Raw genomic sequence first — 25,367 nt, forward strand, 5'->3', positions numbered from 1 at the left:
GATAGCATGTATTTATTCCCACGATAAAACGTCGCCTGACTCGCGACATAAACGCGTGGATTTGATTAGTTTAACGGATTCGAATTGACTGTAGATTTGGCAACGGGGAGGGTGAGGGTGAAGCGACTGTGGGGCGCTCTTTCTGTCGGTGCTGCCAACTCGACTGAGAGTGATTTAGAGCGCAACACCACATTCACTGGTATACCACTTTGTTACAAGTTAAATATTCACTTATATTAAGACACCTAAATTTGAAAGTGGTACCGGTACATACGGGGCCCACGCACCCCTGTAGGATTGATTCCCTCCTCGGCCATGCTCGAAGTGGTTTCTCGCGGCTTCCCATTTCTCCTCCAATCAAACGCCGGGATGTTACAAAACTTAAGGCACTCTTCCTTGTCTATCCCCTCCAATCTTCCCATTCCCCCGCAAGGTCCCTGTTCAGCATAGCAGGTGTGGCCGCCTGGGCGAGGTACTGTTCATCCTCGCCACTTGTATCCCCCTACCCAGAGTCTGCTCTTAAGGCAAGACGGTAAACAGATAAAGAAGTAGATAACGGAATGTAAGATATGTTAAGTCCGCCTCTGTGGTGTAGGGGTTAGCGTGATTAGCTGCCACCCCGGAGGCCCGGTTTCGATTCCCGGCTCTGCCACGAAATTTGAAAAGTGGTACGAGGGCTGGAACGGGGTCCACTCAGCCTCGGGAGGTCAACTGAGTAGAGGTGGGTTCGATTCCCACCTCAGCCATCCTGGAAGTGGTTTTCCGTGGTTTCCCACTTCGCCTCCCGGCGAATGCCGGGATGGTACGTAACTTAAGGCCACGGCCGCTTCCTTCCCTCTTCCTTGCCTATCCCTTCCAATCTTCCCATCCCTCCACAAGGCCCCTGTTCAGCATAGCAGGTGAGGCCGCCTAGGCGACGTACTGGTCATACTCCTCAGTTGTATCCCCCGACCAAGAGTCTGAAGCTCCAGGACACTGCCCTTGAGGCGGTAGAGGTGGGTAAACAGATGATGATGATGAAGATATGTTAAATTGTCATTCACTAAATTCTCATTGAAGTCTGTCTGTTTTAACCCAAAAATCTTCCTTCAATTATGTTGTGACATTGAAGATAAGACTCGCTTTCGCTCGTTGGGGCTCCGCCCCTAAACCCCCAACTCCTCTACATTACAAGTGGTCACTTGGAAAATTACTATGCGCGTCAAGACGGCCCATATTTTTGCGTACTTATTTGGTCCTATGATATTTTCTCGCACAGTATATTCACAGTTTGTAGCAGAGATAGATGTAAACGTTTCGACGCGATGAACATTACGTACGCTTCTTAAAAAATGCGAAATTATTATCCTAACGTAATGGGCAGCTTTAGTCCTAAAACTTGATCGGTGCATCGTAGTTGAAACGATCTACATTTTCGTTTATTGATGATTTGTCGTATCTGCATAGTGTAAGCCGTAGACTGGCTTAGAACCTTACATTAGGATTACAGTGTCCACATATTCCTTTCATTTCTGCATTTGTCCACGGTGCTAGAATCATGCATTTTTCTCACATATGACCCACGGAAGTTTCAGTGAGCCTGCCGAATTTCATGATTCTGTCGGTCTTATTTGTGTTAGCACAGTAAAATGAGATTTTGAAAATGTACAATATTGACGTAAATTCTGAAAATGCAGCTCTGTCTAAGGCATAAGAGATATATCCAGGCAATGTGCACGCTAATGGGTGCAGACTTTCATTTGGAAATTAATTGTGGCCAAACGGTACGCCGTATCGAGGTACGGATTGCGCCATTAGACGAAACTTTTTGTCACCTATATTTTGGATTTAGGATATTTTGTCGTATCCTGGCTATTTATACCGTAGAAAGAGGTGAACTTATCAATCCATGTAAAATTTCGTACACTTTAAACAAGTTGAGAAATGATATGCCAAATTAGCAGACAGGTACATTCTTGACGATGAAACGGCGTACAATTTTTGTTTGAGGTTTTGCCGTATCTCTATCGGCTTCATCACAGATTGCTTAAGAATCACAAATTCGGCTGAAATTTGAGTAGTGTTGCGCATATTCCTTCCGTTTTCGCATACATTCAAGGCGGCTAGAATAATGAAAGTCGGTCTACATATGGCCAATGATTGTACCAAGGAGCCTGCTGAATTTCGTGCATCTATCTGTCTGGAGTGTGTAAATCAGTAAAATAATTATTGGAAAATGATCAATATTGACCAGAACCGGGAAAATCAAGGTCAATCTAAGGTAGAAGGGGTCGAGCTACGACAAAAGTTCATAGGACCAAAACTGTAGATCTCCTCATTTTAGGAGACGAAAGTGCAATCGTTTTGCTGATAGCGATTACCGTTTAGCTACAAAAATTTCAAAACCAAAGTGCGCATCGTCATAAATTCCGCTTAATATTTCGTATTCTTTACGGGGTAAAATATTGAATACTTGAACTTCTTGCGATTTCTCCGCAGTTTACAGGCTAAGAGCTATAAATTTGCGGAATTCTAATTATCTAGGGCACTGCAACATGGCGTCCGAAATTTTGTTTTGTGGTGGGGGGCACCACAAAAAATATTGAACTCTTCGGAACTCTTCCCTAGCTTTCACACTAATAGATACAACTTTGCTTAATTTAACGTTTCTACCTCATCTGGAAGTGGTCAATCATTTATGTCAGTCAGTGAGTCAGCAGTACGGCTTTATATAATAGAGATTCTGCTTCCCTAGAAGCGATCTACCTTGTACCAACATGTACATTGGCAGCTTTAGTAACAGTCGTGGTGAGATAGCAGTGATCAGCTCTACTGTTGCGCAGTTGGCTCGTTGGTCTAGGGGTATGATTCTCGCTTTGGGTGCGAGAGGTCCCGGGTTCAAATCCCGGACGAGCCCGTCTGTTTTTAAATGTTTTCGAGGAATATCAATGTACGTTAGTGATATTGCCTTGCGAAGAGTTCTTCTGCCTATTTGATGTAAATCTTCCCTTACATGCGTTTCCTAAATATGCCAGCAAAACGTTATATACAATAAAGTCCCTCTCAATTGAACACAAACAAGAGCAAATGGACTATCCCTGGATTCGAGTTACAATACTTGAGCGTTTTACCTACTGTCCAGTCGATTCGATCATCACTAAATGACTAAGATACGGTTCCCTCATGATCTGCGATGGTTGCTGTACGATTTCAAATTTAATTACATAATTAGGAAATGGTGGTGATTATTAATCGAGATCGGGGATTTCCGCCTGTGTGGAGTAGTGGTTAGCGTGAAAATTTGCCACACCCGCTGGCCCGACTTCGATTCCCGGCTCTGCCACGAACTTCAAACGTGGCACGCAGGCTGGAGCACGGTACACTGCGGGGCGCTGCCATCTGGAGCTGTTTAACGCGGTGTCCAAATTCTCCTCCAAGCAAATGTCGGTATGGTACATTATTGTAATCCAGAGCTTTCGCAGTTCAACGAATAACCAGATCAATCCCAGTGAAACGTGAGTGGCTACTGTTCTCTACTTCAAACTATGGACTGTGAGATTACAAAACTCTTGGGCTCGTCCGGGATTTGAACCCGGGACCTCTCGCACCCTAAGCGAGAATCATACCCCTAGACCAACGAGCCACTAGACAGCTCGCGCTGTAAAGATAGCATGTATTTATTCCCACGATAAAACGTCGCCTGACTCGCGACATAAACGCGTGGATTTGATTAGTTTAACGGATTCGAATTGACTGTAGATTTGGCAACGGGGAGGGTGAGGGTGAAGCGACTGTGGGGCGCTCTTTCTGTCGGTGCTGCCAACTCGACTGAGAGTGATTTAGAGCGCAACACCACAATCAGTGGTATACCACTTTGTTACAAGTTAAATATTCACTTATATTAAGACACCTAAATTTGAAAGTGGTACCGGTACATACGGGGCCCACGCACCCCTGTAGGATTGATTCCCTCCTCGGCCATGCTCGAAGTGGTTTCTCGCGGCTTCCCATTTCTCCTCCAATCAAACGCCGAGATGTTACAAAACTTAAGGCACTCTTCCTTGTCTATCCCCTCCAATTTTCCCATTCCCCCGCAAGGTCCCTGTTCAGCATAGCAGGTGTGGCCGCCTGGGCGAGGTACTGTTCATCCTCGCCACTTGTTTCACCCTTCCCAGAGTCTGCTCTTAAGGCAAGACGGTAAACAGATAAAGAAGTAGATAACGGAATGTAAGATATGTTAAATTGTCATTCACTAAATTCTCATTGAAGTCTGTCTGTTTTAACCCAAAAATCTTCCTTCAATTATGTTGTGACATTGAAGATAAGACTCGCTTTCGCTCGTTGGGGCTCCGCCCCTAAACCCCCAACTCCTCTACATTACAAGTGGTCACTTGGAAAATTACTATGCGCGTCAAGACGGCCCATATTTTTGCGTACTTATTTGGTCCTATGATATTTTCTCGCACAGTATATTCACAGTTTGTAGCAGAGATAGATGTAAACGTTTCGACGCGATGAACATTACGTACGCTTCTTAAAAAATGGAAATTATTATCCTAACGTAATGGGCAGCTTTAGTCCTAAAACTTGGTCGGTGCATCGTAGTTGAAACGATCTACATTTTCGTTTATTGATGTTTTGTCGTATCTGCATTGTGTAAGCCGTAGACTGGCTTAGAACCTTACATTACGATTACAGTGTCCACATATTCCTTTTCTCCACGGTGCTAGAATCATTCATTTTTCTCACATATGACCCACGGAAGTTTCAGTGAGCCTGCCGAATTTCATGATTCTGTCGGTCTTATTTGTGTTAGCACAGTAAAATGAGATTTTGAAAATGTACAATATTGACGTAAATTCTGAAAATGCAGCTCTGTCTAAGGCATAAGAGATATATCCAGGCAATGTGCACGCTAATGGGTGCAGACTTTCATTTGGAAATTAATTGTGGCCAAACGGTACGCCGTATCGAGGTACGGATTGCGCCATTAGACGAAACTTTTTGTCACCTATATTTTGGATTTAGGATATTTTGTCGTATCCTGGCTATTTATACCGTAGAAAGAGGTGAACTTATCAATCCATGTAAAATTTCGTACACTTTTAACAAGTTGAAAAATGATATGCCAAATTAGCAGACAGGTACATTCTTGACGATGAAACGGCCTACAATTTTTGTTTGAGGTTTTGCCGTATCTCTATCGGCTTCATCACAGATTGCTTAAGAATCACAAATTCGGCTGAAATTTGAGTAGTGTTGCGCATATTCCCTCCGTTTCCGCATACATTCAAGGCGGCTAGAATAATGAAAGTCGGTCTACATATGGCCAATGATTGTACCAAGGAGCCTGCTGAATTTCGTGCATCTATCTGTCTGGAGTGTGTAAATCAGTAAAATAATTATTGGAAAATGATCAATATTGACCAGAACCGGGAAAATCAAGGTCAATCTAAGGTAGAAGGGGTCGAGCTACGACAAAAGTTCATAGGACCAAAACTGTAGATCTCCTCATTTTAGGAGACGAAAGTGCAATCGTTTTGCTGATAGCGATTACCGTTTAGCTACAAAAATTTCAAAACCAAAGTGCGCATCGTCATAAATTCCGCTTAATATTTCGTATTCTTTACGGGGTAAAATATTGAATACTTGAACTTCTTGCGATTTCTCCGCAGTTTACAGGCTAAGAGCTATAAATTTGCGGAATTCTAATTATCTAGGGCACTGCAACATGGCGTCCGAAATTTTGTTTTGTGGTGGGGGGCACCACAAAAAATATTGAACTCTTCGGAACTCTTCCCTAGCTTTCACACTAATAGATACAACTTTGCTTAATTTAACGTTTCTACCTCATCTGGAAGTGGTCAATCATTTATGTCAGTCAGTGAGTCAGCAGTACGGCTTTATATAATAGAGATTCTGCTTCCCTAGAAGCGATCTACCTTGTACCAACATGTACATTGGCAGCTTTAGTAACAGTCGTGGTGAGATAGCAGTGATCAGCTCTACTGTTGCGCAGTTGGCTCGTTGGTCTAGGGGTATGATTCTCGCTTTGGGTGCGAGAGGTCCCGGGTTCAAATCCCGGACGAGCCCGTCTGTTTTTAAATGTTTTCGAGGAATATCAATGTACGTTAGTGATATTGCCTTGCGAAGAGTTCTTCTGCCTATTTGATGTAAATCTTCCCTTACATGCGTTTCCTAAATATGCCAGCAAAACGTTATATACAATGAAGTCCCTCTCAATTGAACACAAACAAGAGCAAATGGACTATCCCTGGATTCGAGTTACAATACTTGAGCGTTTTACTTACTGTCCAGTCGATTCGATCATCACTAAATGACTAAGATACGGTTCCCTCATGATCTGCGATGGTTGCTGTACGATTTCAAATTTAATTACATAATTAGGAAATGGTGGTGATTATTAATCGAGATCGGGGATTTCCGCCTGTGTGGAGTAGTGGTTAGCGTGAAAATTTGCCACACCCGCTGGCCCGACTTCGATTCCCGGCTCTGCCACGAACTTCAAACGTGGCACGCAGGCTGGAGCACGGTACACTGCGGGGCGCTGCCATCTGGAGCTGTTTAACGCGGTGTCCAAATTCTCCTCCAAGCAAATGTCGGTATGGTACATTATTGTAATCCAGGGCTTTCGCAGTTCAACGAATAACCAGATCAATCCCAGTGAAACGTGAGTGGCTACTGTTCTCTACTTCAAACTATGGACTGTGAGATTACAAAACTCTTGGGCTCGTCCGGGATTTGAACCCGGGACCTCTCGCACCCTAAGCGAGAATCATACCCCTAGACCAACGAGCCACTAGACAGCTCGCGCTGTAAAGATAGCATGTATTTATTCCCACGATAAAACGTCGCCTGACTCGCGACATAAACGCGTGGATTTGATTAGTTTAACGGATTCGAATTGACTGTAGATTTGGCAACGGGGAGGGTGAGGGTGAAGCGACTGTGGGGCGCTCTTTCTGTCGGTGCTGCCAACTCGACTGAGAGTGATTTAGAGCGCAACACCACAATCAGTGGTATACCACTTTGTTACAAGTTAAATATTCACTTATATTAAGACACCTAAATTTGAAAGTGGTACCGGTACATACGGGGCCCACGCACCCCTGTAGGATTGATTCCCTCCTCGGCCATGCTCGAAGTGGTTTCTCGCGGCTTCCCATTTCTCCTCCAATCAAACGCCGAGATGTTACAAAACTTAAGGCACTCTTCCTTGTCTATCCCCTCCAATTTTCCCATTTCCCCGCAAGGTCCCTGTTCAGCATAGCAGGTGTGGCCGCCTGGGCGAGGTACTGTTCATCCTCGCCACTTGTTTCACCCTTCCCAGAGTCTGCTCTTAAGGCAAGACGGTAAACAGATAAAGAAGTAGATAACGGAATGTAAGATATGTTAAATTGTCATTCACTAAATTCTCATTGAAGTCTGTCTGTTTTAACCCAAAAATCTTCCTTCAATTATGTTGTGACATTGAAGATAAGACTCGCTTTCGCTCGTTGGGGCTCCGCCCCTAAACCCCCAACTCCTCTACATTACAAGTGGTCACTTGGAAAATTACTATGCGCGTCAAGACGGCCCATATTTTTGCGTACTTATTTGGTCCTATGATATTTTCTCGCACAGTATATTCACAGTTTGTAGCAGAGATAGATGTAAACGTTTCGACGCGATGAACATTACGTACGCTTCTTAAAAAATGGAAATTATTATCCTAACGTAATGGGCAGCTTTAGTCCTAAAACTTGGTCGGTGCATCGTAGTTGAAACGATCTACATTTTCGTTTATTGATGTTTTGTCGTATCTGCATTGTGTAAGCCGTAGACTGGCTTAGAACCTTACATTACGATTACAGTGTCCACATATTCCTTTTCTCCACGGTGCTAGAATCATGCATTTTTCTCACATATGACCCACGGAAGTTTCAGTGAGCCTGCCGAATTTCATGATTCTGTCGGTCTTATTTGTGTTAGCACAGTAAAATGAGATTTTGAAAATGTACAATATTGACGTAAATTCTGAAAATGCAGCTCTGTCTAAGGCATAAGAGATATATCCAGGCAATGTGCACGCTAATGGGTGCAGACTTTCATTTGGAAATTAATTGTGGCCAAACGGTACGCCGTATCGAGGTACGGATTGCGCCATTAGACGAAACTTTTTGTCACCTATATTTTGGATTTAGGATATTTTGTCGTATCCTGGCTATTTATACCGTAGAAAGAGGTGAACTTATCAATCCATGTAAAATTTCGTACACTTTTAACAAGTTGAAAAATGATATGCCAAATTAGCAGACAGGTACATTCTTGACGATGAAACGGCCTACAATTTTTGTTTGAGGTTTTGCCGTATCTCTATCGGCTTCATCACAGATTGCTTAAGAATCACAAATTCGGCTGAAAATTGAGTAGTGTTGCGCATATTCCCTCCGTTTCCGCATACATTCAAGGCGGCTAGAATAATGAAAGTCGGTCTACATATGGCCAATGATTGTACCAAGGAGCCTGCTGAATTTCGTGCATCTATCTGTCTGGAGTGTGTAAATCAGTAAAATAATTATTGGAAAATGATCAATATTGACCAGAACCGGGAAAATCAAGGTCAATCTAAGGTAGAAGGGGTCGAGCTACGACAAAAGTTCATAGGACCAAAACTGTAGATCTCCTCATTTTAGGAGACGAAAGTGCAATCGTTTTGCTGATAGCGATTACCGTTTAGCTACAAAAATTTCAAAACCAAAGTGCGCATCGTCATAAATTCCGCTTAATATTTCGTATTCTTTACGGGGTAAAATATTGAATACTTGAACTTCTTGCGATTTCTCCGCAGTTTACAGGCTAAGAGCTATAAATTTGCGGAATTCTAATTATCTAGGGCACTGCAACATGGCGTCCGAAATTTTGTTTTGTGGTGGGGGGCACCACAAAAAATATTGAACTCTTCGGAACTCTTCCCTAGCTTTCACACTAATAGATACAACTTTGCTTAATTTAACGTTTCTACCTCATCTGGAAGTGGTCAATCATTTATGTCAGTCAGTGAGTCAGCAGTACGGCTTTATATAATAGAGATTCTGCTTCCCTAGAAGCGATCTACCTTGTACCAACATGTACATTGGCAGCTTTAGTAACAGTCGTGGTGAGATAGCAGTGATCAGCTCTACTGTTGCGCAGTTGGCTCGTTGGTCTAGGGGTATGATTCTCGCTTTGGGTGCGAGAGGTCCCGGGTTCAAATCCCGGACGAGCCCGTCTGTTTTTAAATGTTTTCGAGGAATATCAATGTACGTTAGTGATATTGCCTTGCGAAGAGTTCTTCTGCCTATTTGATGTAAATCTTCCCTTACATGCGTTTCCTAAATATGCCAGCAAAACGTTATATACAATGAAGTCCCTCTCAATTGAACACAAACAAGAGCAAATGGACTATCCCTGGATTCGAGTTACAATACTTGAGCGTTTTACCTACTGTCCAGTCGATTCGATCATCACTAAATGACTAAGATACGGTTCCCTCATGATCTGCGATGGTTGCTGTACGATTTCAAATTTAATTACATAATTAGGAAATGGTGGTGATTATTAATCGAGATCGGGGATTTCTCTCCTTGAAAATTGTAACTGTCCGCCTGTGTGGAGTAGTGGTTAGCGTGATAATTTGCCACACCCGCTGGCCCGACTTCGATTCCCGGCTCTGCCACGAACTTCAAACGTGGCACGCTGGCTGGAGCTCGGTACACTGCGGGGCGCTGCCATCTGGAGCTGTTTAACGCGGTGTCCAAATTCTCCTTCAAGCAAATGTCGGTATGGTACATTATTGTAATCCAGGGCTTTCGCAGTTCAACGAATAACCAGATCAATCCCAGTGAAACGTGAGTGGCTACTGTTCTCTACTTCAAACTATGGACTGTGAGATTACAAAACTCTTGGGCTCGTCCGGGATTTGAACCCGGGACCTCTCGCACCCTAAGCGAGAATCATACCCCTAGACCAACGAGCCACTCGACAGCTCGCGCTGTAAAGATAGCATGTATTTATTCCCACGATAAAACGTCGCCTGACTCGCGACATAAACGCGTGGATTTGATTAGTTTAACGGATTCGAATTGACTGTAGATTTGGCAACGGGGAGGGTGAGGGTGAAGCGACTGTGGAGCGCTCTTTCTGTCGGTGCTGCCAACTCGACTGAGAGTGATTTAGAGCGCAACACCACATTCACTGGTATACCACTTTGTTACAAGTTAAATATTCACTTATATTAAGACACCTAAATTTGAAAGTGGTACCGGTACATACGGGGCCCACGCACCCCTGTAGGATTGATTCCCTCCTCGGCCATGCTCGAAGTGGTTTCTCGCGGCTTCCCATTTCTCCTCCAATCAAACGCCGAGATGTTACAAAACTTAAGGCACTCTTCCTTGTCTATCCCCTCCAATCTTCCCATTCCCCCGCAAGGTCCCTGTTCAGCATAGCAGGTGTGGCCGCCTGGGCGGGGTACTGTTCATCCTCGCCACTTGTATCCCCCTACCCAGAGTCTGCTCTTAAGGCAAGACGTTAAACAGATAAAGAAGTAGATAACGGAATGTAAGATATGTTAAATTGTCATTCACTAAATTCTCATTGAAGTCTGTCTGTTTTAACCCAAAAATCTTCCTTCAATTATGTTGTGACATTGAAGATAAGACTCGCTTTCGCTCGTTGGGGCTCCGCCCCTAAACCCCCAACTCCTCTACATTACAAGTGGTCACTTGGAAAATTACTATGCGCGTCAAGACGGCCCATATTTTTGCGTACTTATTTGGTCCTATGATATTTTCTCGCACAGTATATTCACAGTTTGTAGCAGAGATAGATGTAAACGTTTCGACGCGATGAACATTACGTACGCTTCTTAAAAAATGCGAAATTATTATCCTAACGTAATGGGCAGCTTTAGTCCCAAAACTTGGTCGGTGCATCGTAGTTGAAAAGATCTACATTTTCGTTTATTGATGATTTGTCGTATCTGCATTGTGTAAGCCGTAGACTGGCTTAGAACCTTACATTAGGATTACAGTGTCCACATATTCCTTTTGTCCACGGTGCTAGAATCATGCATTTTTCTCACATATGACCCACGGAAGTTTCAGTGAGCCTGCCGAATTTCATGATTCTGTCGGTCTTATTTGTGTTAGCACAGTAAAATGAGATTTTGAAAATGTACAATATTGACGTAAATTCTGAAAATGCAGCTCTGTCTAAGGCATAAGAGATATATCCAGGCAATGTGCACGCTAATGGGTGCAGACTTTCATTTGGAAATTAATTGTGGCCAAACGGTACGCCGTATCGAGGTACGGATTGCGCCATTAGACGAAACTTTTTGTCACCTATATTTTGGATTTAGGATATTTTGTCGTATCCTGGCTATTTATACCGTAGAAAGAGGTGAACTTATCAATCCATGTAAAATTTCGTACACTTTTAACAAGTTGAAAAATGATAGGCCTATGCCAAATTAGCAGACAGGTACATTCTTGACGATGAAACGGCCTACAATTTTTGTTTGAGGTTTTGCCGTATCTCTATCGGCTTCATCACAGATTGCTTAAGAATCACAAATTCGGCTGAAATTTGAGTAGTGTTGCGCATATTCCTTCCGTTTCCGCATACATTCAAGGCGGCTAGAATAATGAAAGTCGGTCTACATATGGCCAATGATTGTACCAAGGAGCCTGCTGAATTTCGTGCATCTATCTGTCTGGAGTGTGTAAATCAGTAAAATAATTATTGGAAAATGATCAATATTGACCAGAACCGGGAAAATCAAGGTCAATCTAAGGTAGAAGGGGTCGAGCTACGACAAAAGTTCATAGGACCAAAACTGTAGATCTCCTCATTTTAGGAGACGAAAGTGCAATCGTTTTGCTGATAGCGATTACCGTTTAGCTACAAAAATTTCGAAACCAAAGTGCGCATCGTCATAAATTCCGCTTAATATTTCGTATTCTTTACGGGGTAAAATATTGAATACTTGAACTTCTTGCATTTCTCCGCAGTTTACAGGCTAAGAGCTATAAATTTGCGGAATTCTAATTATCTAGGGCACTGCAACATGGCGTCCGAAATTTTGTTTTGTGGTGGGGGGCACCACAAAAAATATTGAACTCTTCGGAACTCTTCCCTAGCTTTCACACTAATAGATACAACTTTGCTTACTTTAACGTTTCTACCTCATCTGGAAGTGGTCAATCATTTATGTCAGTCAGTGAGTCAGCAGTACGGCTTTATATAATAGAGTTTCTGCTTCCCTAGAAGCGATCTACCTTGTACCAACATGTACATTGGCAGCTTTAGTAACAGTCGTGGTGAGATAGCAGTGATCAGCTCTACTGTTGCGCAGTTGGCTCGTTGGTCTAGGGGTATGATTCTCGCTTTGGGTGCGAGAGGTCCCGGGTTCAAATCCCGGACGAGCCCGTCTGTTTTTAAATGTTTTCGAGGAATGTCAATGTACGTTAGTGATATTGCCTTGCGAAGAGTTCTTCTGCCTATTTGATGTAAATCTTCCCTTACATGCGTTTCCTAAATATGCCAGCAAAACGTTATATACAGTAAAGTCCCTCTCAATTGAACACAAACAAGAGCAAATGGACTATCCCTGGATTCGAGTTACAATACTTGAGCGTTTTACCTACTGTCCAGTCGATTCGATCATCACTAAATGACTAAGATACGTTTCCCTCATGATCTGCGATGGTTGCTGTACGATTTCAAATTTAATTACATAATTAGGAAATGGTGGTGATTATTAATCGAGATCGGGGATTTCTCTCCTTGAAAATTGTAACTGTCCGCCTGTGTGGAGTAGTGGTTAGCGTGGTAATTTGCCACACCCGCTGGCCCGACTTCGATTCCCGGCTCTGCCACGAACTTCAAACGTGGCACGCTGGCTGGAGCACGGTACACTGCGGGGCGCTGCCATCTGGAGCTGTTTAACGCGGTGTCCAAATTCTCCTTCAAGCAAATGTCGGTATGGTACATTATTGTAATCCAGGGCTTTCGCAGTTCAACGAATAACCAGATCAATCCCAGTGAAACGTGAGTGGCTACTGTTCTCTACTTCAAACTATGGACTGTGAGATTACAAAACTCTTGGGCTCGTCCGGGATTTGAACCCGGGACCTCTCGCACCCTAAGCGAGAATCATACCCCTAGACCAACGAGCCACTCGACAGCTCGCGCTGTAAAGATAGCATGTATTTATTCCCACGATAAAACGTCGCCTGACTCGCGACATAAACGCGTGGATTTGATTAGTTTAACGGATTCGAATTGACTGTAGATTTGGCAACGGGGAGGGTGAGGGTGAAGCGACTGTGGGGCGCTCTTTCTGTCGGTGCTGCCAACTCGACTGAGAGTGATTTAGAGCGCAACACCACATTCACTGGTATACCACTTTGTTACAAGTTAAATATTCACTTATATTAAGACACCTAAATTTGAAAGTGGTACCGGTACATACGGGGCCCATGCACCCCTGTAGGATTGATTCCCTCCTCGGCCATGCTCGAAGTGGTTTCTCGCGGCTTCCCATTTCTCCTCCAATCAAACGCCGAGATGTTACTAAATTTAAGGCACTCTTCCTTGTCTATCCCCTCCAATCTTCCCATTCCCCCGCAAGGTCCCTGTTCAGCATAGCAGGTGTGGCCGCCTGGGCGGGGTACTGTTCATCCTCGCCACTTGTATCCCCCTACCCAGAGTCTGCTCTTAAGGCAAGACGGTAAACAGATAAAGAAGTAGATAACGGAATGTAAGATATGTTAAATTGTCATTCACTAAATTCTCATTGAAGTCTGTCTGTTTTAACCCAAAAATCTTCCTTCAATTATGTTGTGACATTGAAGATAAGACTCGCTTTCGCTCGTTGGGGCTCCGCCCCTCAACCCCCAACTCCTCTACATTACAAGTGGTCACTTGGAAAATTACTATGCGCGTCAAGACGGCCCATATTTTTGCGTACTTATTTGGTCCTATGATATTTTCTCGCACAGTATATTCACAGTTTGTAGCAGAGATAGATGTAAACGTTTCGACGCGATGAACATTACGTACGCTTCTTAAAAAATGCGAAATTATTATCCTAACGTAATGGGCAGCTTTAGTTCTAAAACTTGGTCGGTGCATCGTAGTTGAAACGATCTACATTTTCGTTTATTGATGTTTTGTCGTATCTGCATTGTGTAAGCCGTAGACTGGCTTAGAACCTTACATTAGGATTACAGTGTCCACATATTCCTTTCATTTCTGCATTTGTCCACGGTGCTAGAATCATGCATTTTTCTCACATATGACCCACGGAAGTTTCAGTGAGCCTGCCGAATTTCATGATTCTGTCGGTCTTATTTGTGTTAGCACAGTAAAATGAGATTTTGAAAATGTACAATATTGACGTAAATTCTGAAAATGCAGCTCTGTCTAAGGCATAAGGGATATATCCAGGCAATGTGCACGCTAATGGGTGCAGACTTTCATTTGGAAATTAATTGTGGCCAAACGGTACGCCGTATCGAGGTACGGATTGCGCCATTAGACGAAACTTTTTGTCACCTATATTTTGGATTTAGGATATTTTGTCGTATCCTGGCTATTTATACCGTAGAAAGAGGTGAACTTATCAATCCATGTAAAATTTCGTACACTTTTAACAAGTTGAAAAATGATAGGCCTATGCCAAATTAGCAGACAGGTACATTCTTGACGATGAAACGGCCTACAATTTTTGTTTGAGGTTTTGCCGTATCTCTATCGGCTTCATCACAGATTGCTTAAGAATCACAAATTCGGCTGAAATTTGAGTAGTGTTGCGCATATTCCTTCCGTTTCCGCATACATTCAAGGCGGCTAGAATAATGAAAGTCGGTCTACATATGGCCAATGATTGTACCAAGGAGCCTGCTGAATTTCGTGCATCTATCTGTCTGGAGTGTGTAAATCAGTGAAATAATTATTGGAAAATGATCAATATTGACCAGAACCGGGAAAATCAAGGTCAATCTAAGGTAGAAGGGGTCGAGCTACGACAAAAGTTCATAGGACCAAAACTGTAGATCTCCTCATTTTAGGAGACGAAAGTGCAATCGTTTTGCTGATAGCGATTACCGTTTAGCTACAAAAATTTCGAAACCAAAGTGCGCATCGTCATAAATTCCGCTTAATATTTCGTATTCTTTACGGGGTAAAATATTGAATACTTGAACTTCTTGCGATTTCTCCGCAGTTTACAGGCTAAGAGCTATAAATTTGCGGAATTCTAATTATCTAGGGCACTGCAACATGGCGTCCGAAATTTTGTTTTGTGGTGGGGGGCACCACAAAAAATATTGAACTCTTCGGAACTCTTCCCTAGCTTTCACACTAATAGATACAACTTTGCTTAATTTAACGTTTCTACCTCATCTGGAAGTGGTCAATCATTTATGTCAGTCAGTGAGTCAGCAGTACGGCTTTATATAATAGAGATTCTGGTTCCCTAGAAGCGATCTACCTTGTACCAACATGTACATTGGCAGCTTTAGTAACAGTCGTGGTGAGATAGCAGTGATCAGCTCTACTGTTGCGCAGTTGGCTCGTTGGTCTAGGGGTATGATTCTCGCTTTGGGTGCGAGAGGTCCCGGGTTCAAATCCCGGACGGGCCCGTCTGTTTTTAAATGTTTTCGACGAATATCAATGTACGTTAGTGATATTGCCTTGCGAAGAGTTATTCTGCCTATTTGATGTAAATCTTCCCTTACATGCGTTTCCTAAATATGCCAGCAAAACGTTATATCCAGTAAAGTCCCTCTCAATTGAACACAAACAAGAGCAAATGGACTATCCCTGGATTCGAGTTACAATACTTGAGCGTTTTACCTACTGTCCAGTCGATTCGATCATCACTAAATGACTAAGATACGGTTCCCTCATGATCTGCGATGGTTGCTGTACGATTTCAAATTTAATTACATAATTAGGAAATGGTGGTGATTATTAATCGAGATCGGGGATTTCTCTCCTTGAAAATTGTAACTGTCCGCCTGTGTGGAGTAGTGGTTAGCGTGATAATTTGCCACACCCGCTGGCCCGACTTCGATTCCCGGCTATGCCACGAACTTCAAACGTGGCACGCTGGCTGGAGCACGGTACACTGCGGGGCGCTGCCATCTGGAGCTGTTTAACGCGGTGTCCAAATTCTCCTCCAAGCAAATGTCGGTATGGTACATTATTGTAAGCCAGGGCTTTCGCAGTTCAACGAATAACCGGATCAATCTCAGTGAAACGTGAGTGGCTACTGTTCTCTACCTCAAACTATGGACTGTGAGATTACAAAACTCTTGGGCTCGTCCGGGATTTGAACCCGGGACCTCTCGCACCCTAAGCGAGAATCATACCCCTAGACCAACGAGCCACTCGACAGCTCGCGCTGTAAAGAGAGCATGTATTTATTCCCACGATAAAACGTCGCCTGACTCGCGACATAAACGCGTGGATTTGATTAGTTTAACGGATTCGAATTGACTGTAGATTTGGCAACGGGGAGGGTGAGGGTGAAGCGACTGTGGGGCGCTCTTTCTGTCGGTGCTGCCAACTCGACTGAGAGTGATTTAGAGCGCAACACCACATTCACTGTTATACCACTTTGTTACAAGTTAAATATTCACTTATATTAAGACACCTAAATTTGAAAGTGGTACCGGTACATACGGGGCCCACGCACCCCTGTAGGATTGATTCCCTCCTCGGCCATGCTCGAAGTGGTTTCTCGCGGCTTCCCATTTCTCCTCCAATCAAACGCCGAGATGTTACAAAACTTAAGGCACTCTTCCTCGTCTATCCCCTCCAATCTTCCCATCCCTCCACAAGGCCCCTGTTCAGCATAGCAGGTGAGGCCGCCTGGGCGACGTACTGGTCATACTCCCCAGTTGTATCCCCCGACCAAGAGTCTGAAGCTCCAGGACACTGCCCTTGAGGCGGTAGAGGTGGGATCCCTCGCTAAGTCCGAGGGAAAAACCGAACCTGGAGGGTAAACAGATGATGATGATGAAGATATGTTAAATTGTCATTCACTAAATTCTCATTGAAGTCTGTCTGTTTTAACCCAAAAATCTTCCTTCAATTATGTTGTGACATTGAAGATAAGACTCGCTTTCGCTCGTTGGGGCTCCGCCCCTAAACCCCCAACTCCTCTACATTACAAGTGGTCACTTGGAAAATTACTATGCGCGTCAAGACGGCCCATATTTTTGCGTACTTATTTGGTCCTATGATATTTTCTCGCACAGTATATTCACGGTTTGTAGCAGAGATAGATGTAAACATTTCGACGCGATGAACATTACGTACGCTTCTTAAAAAATGCGAAATTATTATCCTAACGTAATGGGCAGCTTTAGTCCTAAAACTTGGTCGGTGCATCGTAGTTGAAACGATCTACATTTTCGTTTATTGATGTTTTGTCGTATCTCCATTGTGTAAGCCGTAGACTGGCTTAGAACCTTACATTAGGATTACAGTGTCCACATATTCCTTTCATTTCTGCATTTGTCCACGGTGCTAGAATCATGCATTTTTCTCACATATGACCCACGGAAGTTTCAGTGAGCCTGCCGAATTTCATGATTCTGTCGGTCTTATTTGTGTTAGCACAGTAAAATGAGATTTTGAAAATGTACAATATTGACGTAAATTCTGAAAATGCAGCTCTGTCTAAGGCATAAGAGATATATCCAGGCAATGTGCACGCTAATGGGTGCAGACTTTCATTTGGAAATTAATTGTGGCCAAACGGTACGCCGTATCGAGGTACGGATTGCGCCATTAGACGAAACTTTTTGTCACCTATATTTTGGATTTAGGATATTTTGTCGTATCCTGGCTATTTATACCGTAGAAAGAGGTGAACTTATCAATCCATGTAAAATTTCGTACAATTTTAACAAGTTGAAAAATGATAGGCCTATGCCAAATTAGCAGACAGGTACATTCTTGACGATGAAACGGCCTACAATTTTTGTTTGAGGTTTTGCCGTATCTCTATCGGCTTCATCACAGATTGCTTAAGAATCACAAATTCGGCTGAAATTTGAGTAGTGTTGCGCATATTCCTTCCGTTTCCGCATACATTCAAGGCGGCTAGAATAATGAAAGTCGGTCTACATATGGCCAATGATTGTACCAAGGAGCCTGCTGAATTTCGTGCATCTATCTGTCTGGAGTGTGTAAATCAGTAAAATAATTATTGGAAAATGATCAATATTGACCAGAACCGGGAAAATCAAGGTCAATCTAAGGTAGAAGGGGTCGAGCTACGACAAAAGTTCATAGGACCAAAACTGTAGATCTCCTCATTTGAGGAGACGAAAGTTCAATCGTTTTGCTGATAGCGATTACCGTTTAGCTACAAAAATTTCGAAACCAAAGTGCGCATCGTCATAAATTCCGCTTAATATTTCGTATTCTTTACGGGGTAAAATATTGAATACTTGAACTTCTTGCGATTTCTCCGCAGTTTACAGGCTAAGAGCTATAAATTTCCGGAATTCTAATTATCTAGGGCACTGCAACATGGCGTCCGAAATTTTGTTTTGTGGTGGGGGGCACCACAAAAAATATTGAACTCTTCGGAACTCTTCCCTAGCTTTCACACTAATAGATACAACTTTGCTTAATTTAACGTTTCTACCTCATCTGGAAGTGGTCAATCATTTATGTCAGTCAGTGAGTCAGCAGTACGGCTTTATATAATAGAGTTTCTGCTTCCCTAGAAGCGATCTACCTTGTACCAACATGTACATTGGCAGCTTTAGTAACAGTCGTGGTGAGATAGCAGTGATCAGCTCTACTGTTGCGCAGTTGGCTCGTTGGTCTAGGGGTATGATTCTCGCTTTGGGTGCGAGAGGTCCCGGGTTCAAATCCCGGACGAGCCCGTCTGTTTTTAAATGTTTTCGAGGAATATCAATGTACGTTAGTGATATTGCCTTGCGAAGAGTTCTTCTGCCTATTTGATGTAAATCTTCCCTTACATGCGTTTCCTAAATATGCCAGCAAAACGTTATATACAGTAAAGTCCCTCTCAATTGAACACAAACAAGAGCAAATGGACTATCCCTGGATTCGAGTTACAATACTTGAGCGTTTTACCTACTGTCCAGTCGATTCGATCATCACTAAATGACTAAGATACGTTTCCCTCATGATCTGCGATGGTTGCTGTACGATTTCAAATTTAATTACATAATTAGGAAATGGTGGTGATTATTAATCGAGATCGGGGATTTCTCTCCTTGAAAATTGTAACTGTCCGCCTGTGTGGAGTAGTGGTTAGCGTGATAATTTGCCACACCCGCTGGCCCGACTTCGATTCCCGGCTCTGCCACGAACTTCAAACGTGGCACGCTGGCTGGAGCACGGTACACTGCGGGGCGCTGCCATCTGGAGCTGTTTAACGCGGTGTCCAAATTCTCCTTCAAGCAAATGTCGGTATGGTACACTATTGTAATCCAGGGCTTTCGCAGTTCAACGAATAACCAGATCAATCCCAGTGAAACGTGAGTGGCTACTGTTCTCTACTTCAAACTATGGACTGTGAGATTACAAAACTCTTGGGCTCGTCCGGGATTTGAACCCGGGACCTCTCGCACCCTAAGCGAGAATCATACCCCTAGACCAACGAGCCACTCGACAGCTCGCGCTGTAAAGATAGCATGTATTTATTCCCACGATAAAACGTCGCCTGACTCGCGACATAAACGCGTGGATTTGATTAGTTTAACGGATTCGAATTGACTGTAGATTTGGCAACGGGGAGGGTGAGGGTGAAGCGACTGTGGGGCGCTCTTTCTGTCGGTGCTGCCAACTCGACTGAGAGTGATTTAGAGCGCAACACCACATTCACTGGTATACCACTTTGTTACAAGTTAAATATTCACTTATATTAAGACACCTAAATTTGAAAGTGGTACCGGTACATACGGGGCCCCCGCACCCCTGTAGGATTGATTCCCTCCTCGGCCATGCTCGAAGTGGTTTCTCGCGGCTTCCCATTTCTCCTCCAATCAAACGCCGAGATGTTACAAAACTTAAGGCACTCTTCCTTGTCTATCCCCTCCAATCTTCCCATTCCCCCGCAAGGTCCCTGTTCAGCATAGCAGGTGTGGCCGCCTGGGCGAGGTACTGTTCATCCTCGCCACTTGTATCCCCCTACCCAGAGTCTGCTCTTAAGGCAAGACGGTAAACAGATAAAGAAGTAGATAACGGAATGTAAGATATGTTAAATTGTCATTCACTAAATTCTCATTGAAGTCTGTCTGTTTTAACCCAAAAATCTTCCTTCAATTATGTTGTGACATTGAAGATAAGACTCGCTTTCGCTCGTTGGGGCTCCGCCCCTAAACCCCCAACTCCTCTACATTACAAGTGGTCACTTGGAAAATTACTATGCGCGTCAAGACGGCCCATATTTTTGCGTACTTATTTGGTCCTATGATATTTTCTCGCACAGTATATTCACAGTTTGTAGCAGAGATAGATGTAAACGTTTCGACGCGATGAACATTACGTACGCTTCTTAAAAAATGCGAAATTATTATCCTAACGTAATGGGCAGCTTTAGTCCTAAAACTTGGTCGGTGCATCGTAGTTGAAACGATCTACATTTTCGTTTATTGATGTTTTGTCGTATCTGCATTGTGTAAGCCGTAGACTGGCTTAGAACCTTACATTAGGATTACAGTGTCCACATATTCCTTTCATTTCTGCATTTGTCCACGGTGCTAGAATCATGCATTTTTCTCACATATGACCCACGGAAGTTTCAGTGAGCCTGCCGAATTTCATGATTCTGTCGGTCTTATTTGTGTTAGCACAGTAAAATGAGATTTTGAAAATGTACAATATTGACGTAAATTCTGAAAATGCAGCTCTGTCTAAGGCATAAGAGATATATCCAGGCAATGTGCACGCTAATGGGTGCAGACTTTCATTTGGAAATTAATTGTGGCCAAACGGTACGCCGTATCGAGGTACGGATTGCGCCATTAGACGAAACTTTTTGTCACCTATATTTTGGATTTAGGATATTTTGTCGTATCCTGGCTATTTATACCGTAGAAAGAGGTGAACTTATCAATCCATGTAAAATTTCGTACACTTTTAACAAGTTGAGAAATGATATGCCAAATTAGCAGACAGGTACATTCTTGACGATGAAACGGCGTACAATTTTTGTTTGAGGTTTTGCCGTATCTCTATCGGCTTCATCACAGATTGCTTAAGAATCACAAATTCGGCTGAAATTTGAGTAGTGTTGCGCATATTCCTTCCGTTTTCGCATACATTCAAGGCGGCTAGAATAATGAAAGTCGGTCTACATATGGCCAATGATTGTACCAAGGAGCCTGCTGAATTTCGTGCATCTATCTGTCTGGAGTGTGTAAATCAGTAAAATAATTATTGGAAAATGATCAATATTGACCAGAACCGGGAAAATCAAGGTCAGTCTAAGGTAGAAGGGGTCGAGCTACGACAAAAGTTCATAGGACCAAAACTGTAGATCTCCTCATTTTAGGAGACGAAATTGCAATCGTTTTGCTGATAGCGATTACCGTTTAGCTACAAAAATTTCGAAACCAAAGTGCGCATCGTCATAAATTCCGCTTAATATTTCGTATTCTTTACGGGGTAAAATATTGAATACTTGAACTTCTTGCGATTTCTCCGCAGTTTACAGGCTAAGAGCTATAAATTTGCGGAATTCTAATAATCTAGGGCACTGCAACATGGCGTCCGAAATTTTGTTTTGTGGTGGGGGGCACCACAAAAAATATTGAACTCTTCGGAACTCTTCCCTAGCTTTCACACTAATAGATACAACTTTGCTTAATTTAACGTTTCTACCTCATCTGGAAGTGGTCAATCATTTATGTCAGTCAGTGAGTCAGCAGTACGGCTTTATATAATAGAGATTCTGGTTCCCTAGAAGCGATCTACCTTGTACCAACATGTACATTGGCAGCTTTAGTAACAGTCGTGGTGAGATAGCAGTGATCAGCTCTACTGTTGCGCAGTTGGCTCGTTGGTCTAGGGGTATGATTCTCGCTTTGGGTGCGAGAGGTCCCGGGTTCAAATCCCGGACGAGCCCGTCAGTTTTTAAATGTTTTCGAGGAATATCAATGTACGTTAGTGATATTGCCTTGCGAACAGTTCTTCTGCCTATTTGATGTAAATCTTCCCTTACATGCGTTTCCTAAATATGCCAGCAAAACGTTATATACAGTAAAGTCCCTCTCAATTGAACACAAACAAGAGCAAATGGACTATCCCTGGATTCGAGTTACAATACTTGAGCGTTTTACCTACTGTCCAGTCGATTCGATCATCACTAAATGACTAAGATGCGTTTCCCTCATGATCTGCGATGGTTGCAGTACGATTTCAAATTTAATTACATAATTAGGAAATGGTGGTGATTATTAATCGAGATCGGGGATTTCTCTCCTTGAAAATTGTAACTGTCCGCCTGTGTGGAGTAGTGGTTAGCGTGATAATTTGCCACACCCGCTGGCCCGACTTCGATTCCCGGCTCTGCCACGAACTTCAAACGTGGCACGCTGGCTGGAGCACGGTACACTGCGGGGCGCTGCCATCTGGAGCTGTTTAACGCGGTGTCCCAATTCTCCTCCAAGCAAATGTCGGTATGGTACATTATTGTAATCCAGGGCTTTCGCAGTTCAACGAATAACCAGATCAATCCCAGTGAAACGTGAGTGGCTACTGTTCTCTACTTCAAACTATGGACTGTGAGATTACAAAACTCTTGGGCTCGTCCGGGATTTGAACCCGGGACCTCTCGCACCCTAAGCGAGAATCATACCCCTAGACCAACGAGCCACTCGACAGCTCGCGCTGTAAAGATAGCATGTATTTATTCCCACGATAAAACGTCGCCTGACTCGCGACATAAACGCGTGGATTTGATTAGTTTAACGGATTCGAATTGACTGTAGATTTGGCAACGGGGAGGGTGAGGGTGAAGCGACTGTGGGGCGCTCTTTCTGTCGGTGCTGCCAACTCGACTGAGAGTGATTTAGAGCGCAACACCACATTCACTGGTATACCACTTTGTTACAAGTTAAATATTCACTTATATTAAGACACCTAAATTTGAAAGTGGTACCGGTACATACGGGGCCCACGCACCCCTGTAGGATTGATTCCCTCCTCGGCCATGCTCGAAGTGGTTTCTCGCGGCTTCCCATTTCTCCTCCAATCAAACGCCGAGATGTTACAAAACTTAAGGCACTCTTCCTTGTCTATCCCCTCCAATCTTCCCATTCCCCCGCAAGGTCCCTGTTCAGCATAGCAGGTGTGGCCGCCTGGGCGGGGTACTGTTCATCCTCGCCACTTGTATCCCCCTACCCGGAGTCTGCTCTTAAGGCAAGACGGTAAACAGATAAAGAAGTAGATAACGGAATGTAAGATATGTTAAATTGTCATTCACTAAATTCTCATTGAAGTCTGTCTGTTTTAACCCAAAAATCTTCCTTCAATTATGTTGTGACATTGAAGATAAGACTCGCTTTCGCTCGTTGGGGCTCCGCCCCTAAACCCCCAACTCCTCTACATTACAAGTGGTCACTTGGAAAATTACTATGCGCGTCAAGACGGCCCATATTTTTGCGTACTTATTTGGTCCTATGATATTTTCTCGCACAGTATATTCACAGTTTGTAGCAGAGATAGATGTAAACGTTTCGACGCGATGAACATTACGTACGCTTCTTAAAAAATGCGAAATTATTATCCTAACGTAATGGGCAGCTTTAGTCCCAAAACTTGGTCGGTGCATCGTAGTTGAAAAGATCTACATTTTCGTTTATTGATGATTTGTCGTATCTGCATTGTGTAAGCCGTAGACTGGCTTAGAACCTTACATTAGGATTACAGTGTCCACATATTCCTTTTGTCCACGGTGCTAGAATCATGCATTTTTCTCACATATGACCCACGGAAGTTTCAGTGAGCCTGCCGAATTTCATGATTCTGTCGGTCTTATTTGTGTTAGCACAGTAAAATGAGATTTTGAAAATGTACAATATTGACGTAAATTCTGAAAATGCAGCTCTGTCTAAGGCATAAGAGATATATCCAGGCAATGTGCACGCTAATGGGTGCAGACTTTCATTTGGAAATTAATTGTGGCCAAATGGTACGCCGTATCGAGGTACGGAAATCGCCATTAGACGAAACTTTTTGTCACCTATATTTTGGATTTAGGATATTTTGTCGTATCCTGGCTATTTATACCGTAGAAAGAGGTGAACTTATCAATCCATGTAAAATTTCGTACACTTTTAACAAGTTGAAAAATGATAGGCCTATGCCAAATTAGCAGACAGGTACATTCTTGACGATGAAACGGCCTACAATTTTTGTTTGAGGTTTTGCCGTATCTCTATCGGCTTCATCACAGATTGCTTAAGAATCACAAATTCGGCTGAAATTTGAGTAGTGTTGCGCATATTCCTTCCGTTTCCGCATACATTCAAGGCGGCTAGAATAATGAAAGTCGGTCTACATATGGCCAATGATTGTACCAAGGAGCCTGCTGAATTCCGTGCATCTATCTGTCTGGAGTGTGTAAATCAGTAAAATAATTATTGGAAAATGATCAATATTGACCAGAACCGGGAAAATCAAGGTCAATCTAAGGTAGAAGGGGTCGAGCTACGACAAAAGTTCATAGGACCAAAACTGTAGATCTCCTCATTTTAGGAGACGAAAGTGCAATCGTTTTGCTGATAGCGATTACCGTTTAGCTACAAAAATTTCGAAACCAAAGTGCGCATCGTCATAAATTCCGCTTAATATTTCGTATTCTTTACGGGGTAAAATATTGAATACTTGAACTTCTTGCATTTCTCCGCAGTTTACAGGCTAAGAGCTATAAATTTGCGGAATTCTAAATATCTAGGGCACTGCAACATGGCGTCCGAAATTTTGTTTTGTGGTGGGGGGCACCACAAAAAATATTGAACTCTTCGGAACTCTTCCCTAGCTTTCACACTAATAGATACAACTTTGCCTAATTTAACGTTTCTACCTCATCTGGAAGTGGTCAATCATTTATGTCAGTCAGTGAGTCAGCAGTACGGCTTTATATAATAGAGATTCTGCTTCCCTAGAAGCGATCTACCCTGTACCAACATGTACATTGGCAGCTTTAGTAACAGTCGTGGTGAGATAGCAGTGATCAGCTCTACTGTTGCGCAGTTGGCTCGTTGGTCTAGGGGTATGATTCTCGCTTTGGGTGCGAGAGGTCCCGGGTTCAAATCCCGGACGAGCCCGTCTGTTTTTAA

At 43.2% G+C, this 25,367-nt stretch overlaps 15 non-coding genes across 15 annotated transcripts; 8 read left to right on the forward strand and 7 right to left on the reverse strand.

Moving 5' to 3' along the window:
- Nucleotides 1-2,824: 2,824 nt before the first annotated feature.
- Nucleotides 2,825-2,896, forward strand: TRNAP-UGG (transfer RNA proline (anticodon UGG)). The gene has a single exon. It is a non-coding gene; the product is annotated as a tRNA-Pro (tRNA).
- Nucleotides 2,897-3,550: 654 nt separating this feature from the next.
- TRNAP-AGG (transfer RNA proline (anticodon AGG)) lies at nucleotides 3,551-3,622 on the reverse strand. The gene has a single exon. It is a non-coding gene; the product is annotated as a tRNA-Pro (tRNA).
- A 2,378-nt stretch (nucleotides 3,623-6,000) lies between these two features.
- On the forward strand, nucleotides 6,001-6,072 carry TRNAP-UGG (transfer RNA proline (anticodon UGG)). The gene has a single exon. It is a non-coding gene; the product is annotated as a tRNA-Pro (tRNA).
- Nucleotides 6,073-6,726: 654 nt separating this feature from the next.
- TRNAP-AGG (transfer RNA proline (anticodon AGG)) lies at nucleotides 6,727-6,798 on the reverse strand. Its single transcript has one exon. It is a non-coding gene; the product is annotated as a tRNA-Pro (tRNA).
- Nucleotides 6,799-9,176: 2,378 nt separating this feature from the next.
- Nucleotides 9,177-9,248, forward strand: TRNAP-UGG (transfer RNA proline (anticodon UGG)). The gene has a single exon. It is a non-coding gene; the product is annotated as a tRNA-Pro (tRNA).
- Nucleotides 9,249-9,925: 677 nt separating this feature from the next.
- On the reverse strand, nucleotides 9,926-9,997 carry TRNAP-AGG (transfer RNA proline (anticodon AGG)). The gene has a single exon. It is a non-coding gene; the product is annotated as a tRNA-Pro (tRNA).
- Nucleotides 9,998-12,381: 2,384 nt separating this feature from the next.
- On the forward strand, nucleotides 12,382-12,453 carry TRNAP-UGG (transfer RNA proline (anticodon UGG)). Its single transcript has one exon. It is a non-coding gene; the product is annotated as a tRNA-Pro (tRNA).
- A 677-nt stretch (nucleotides 12,454-13,130) lies between these two features.
- On the reverse strand, nucleotides 13,131-13,202 carry TRNAP-AGG (transfer RNA proline (anticodon AGG)). The gene has a single exon. It is a non-coding gene; the product is annotated as a tRNA-Pro (tRNA).
- Nucleotides 13,203-15,599: 2,397 nt separating this feature from the next.
- TRNAP-UGG (transfer RNA proline (anticodon UGG)) lies at nucleotides 15,600-15,671 on the forward strand. The gene has a single exon. It is a non-coding gene; the product is annotated as a tRNA-Pro (tRNA).
- Nucleotides 15,672-16,348: 677 nt separating this feature from the next.
- TRNAP-AGG (transfer RNA proline (anticodon AGG)) lies at nucleotides 16,349-16,420 on the reverse strand. The gene has a single exon. It is a non-coding gene; the product is annotated as a tRNA-Pro (tRNA).
- A 2,446-nt stretch (nucleotides 16,421-18,866) lies between these two features.
- On the forward strand, nucleotides 18,867-18,938 carry TRNAP-UGG (transfer RNA proline (anticodon UGG)). The gene has a single exon. It is a non-coding gene; the product is annotated as a tRNA-Pro (tRNA).
- A 677-nt stretch (nucleotides 18,939-19,615) lies between these two features.
- On the reverse strand, nucleotides 19,616-19,687 carry TRNAP-AGG (transfer RNA proline (anticodon AGG)). The gene has a single exon. It is a non-coding gene; the product is annotated as a tRNA-Pro (tRNA).
- Nucleotides 19,688-22,078: 2,391 nt separating this feature from the next.
- Nucleotides 22,079-22,150, forward strand: TRNAP-UGG (transfer RNA proline (anticodon UGG)). The gene has a single exon. It is a non-coding gene; the product is annotated as a tRNA-Pro (tRNA).
- Nucleotides 22,151-22,827: 677 nt separating this feature from the next.
- TRNAP-AGG (transfer RNA proline (anticodon AGG)) lies at nucleotides 22,828-22,899 on the reverse strand. The gene has a single exon. It is a non-coding gene; the product is annotated as a tRNA-Pro (tRNA).
- Nucleotides 22,900-25,283: 2,384 nt separating this feature from the next.
- Nucleotides 25,284-25,355, forward strand: TRNAP-UGG (transfer RNA proline (anticodon UGG)). The gene has a single exon. It is a non-coding gene; the product is annotated as a tRNA-Pro (tRNA).
- The last annotated feature ends 12 nt before the right edge of the window (nucleotides 25,356-25,367 follow it).

Source organism: Anabrus simplex, chromosome 4 (genome assembly GCF_040414725.1).
Source record: "Anabrus simplex isolate iqAnaSimp1 chromosome 4, ASM4041472v1, whole genome shotgun sequence".
Taxonomy (NCBI): domain Eukaryota; kingdom Metazoa; phylum Arthropoda; class Insecta; order Orthoptera; family Tettigoniidae; genus Anabrus; species Anabrus simplex.